This window comes from Nestor notabilis, unplaced genomic scaffold (assembly GCF_000696875.1).
Source record: "Nestor notabilis isolate BGI_N333 unplaced genomic scaffold, ASM69687v1 scaffold12430, whole genome shotgun sequence".
NCBI lineage: Eukaryota > Metazoa > Chordata > Aves > Psittaciformes > Psittacidae > Nestor > Nestor notabilis.
In genome coordinates, this window is record NW_009909760.1 from 61,109 (window position 1) to 62,671 (window position 1,563).

The following is a 1,563-nucleotide window of genomic DNA, read 5'->3' on the forward strand; positions in this document are numbered from 1 at the left end:
CCCCACCCCCCCAGCTCCATTTGCAGAGACTGAAGAGGATTTAATGGAGTCCCTTGACTTTTTCCTCTGAAATATTCATAGGTTTTAGCAGTCCATTTCATGCTCACCTCCTCCTCCATTAGAGAGCATCGGAGAGGGACTGGTGGGAAGTGCCCTGGTGGAGCCGGGGGGGCAGATAAAGGGACCTGTGGATCTGGGAAGTGACCCACTCCTGTGCTGCTCCCTGTCCCCCTCACCAGGCCTGCAAAGCTACTCGAAATGAGCCCTGGGCAGCATGCACAGCAGGGTGATGAATACAGTGGGAAAGGGGAGAAGCCAATTAAGCAGAGAGCACTATGTGGAGCTGCTGCCCCCCACCCCTGTCTCACACTTCCACCCCACATCTGCCTCCCTGCTCGTCTGCATCATCTGCAAGGGCAGGAGCTCAGTATGAATCTCACAGGCTGATGAAAAATGCCTGGAGGCAATTGGTTTCCTCTTTGCCTTAGCACTAATTCCCAGTGCAAGGATACAGGGACAGCCCAGAAACAGGGCCCGGTGGGATATCAGGGCATCATCTGCATCAGCCCCACAGAGCAAGAGCGACTGGACTTGTGGTGCACCAGGGCAAGCCTCCCATGCTTGTGACACATCCTACCACCATATGAAATAGATCCTTCTCAGGTGCACTAATTTCCATTTTCTTGTTGTCTGTCTCTCCTGTTTGACATTTGCCAAACCTGTTGGGTACTAAACCAGGGCTCTGATAGTCTAAATAACTGATATGTCCCCCCAAAGCCCCAGAACCAAATATCTCTGAGATTTTGAGGGTGGGGAGAGATGCAACTCTCTGCTCCAGGTTCAAACCTCTTTTGCAGCAGCCACGCTCCTAAAGCTTGCAGCTTAAAGTCCTAAGCTTTTACCAAGGACTCCACAGACTACATTAGGACCTGGATAGCACCCTAAGGAAACAAACTGTTCCTGTGGCAGTGCTATCACAGTAAAAAGGATAAGAGATACTCAGCAAGGGGCTCCTAAGTCCACTTGGCTCCTATCTGCATCCACAGAATTTTTTGGATGAACAAAAAGAGCACAATCTTCATGCTAACAAGTTGTTCACTCTGGCTGACAGAAAGGGGGATGATAAATGTACAAACTCCTGTGGTTTGCCCTGCTGGGTTAAACACCAGAGCCAAGTCACAGATGCAACAGCACCTATTTATTCTTACTCTCAAAGCACTTGCCAGGCTGCTTCCCCTTCCTTCCCATACACACACATGCCCCAGGAATCAGATGTTCATGTAAGCATTTGCAGGATGTTCCATGTCTCTCTGAAATGATAATCAACGTGCCCAGAATCAGCTTAATTACTGAGCATTCATCACACACCCACGGGCTCCTCCACGGCAGCTCCACACAGCATCTCTATGAATGAGTCTGCTTGGTTTGCCTCCGCTGCCAAACCCTGCTCGTGATCAAGAACTCGGGTCCTTACATCTGAGCTGTTGGGTTGTCTGCTTAGTTGTTTCCAGGCGGGGAGAGGGAAGTCCATAAAGCAGCAGCAGTACATAAGTAGACATATGT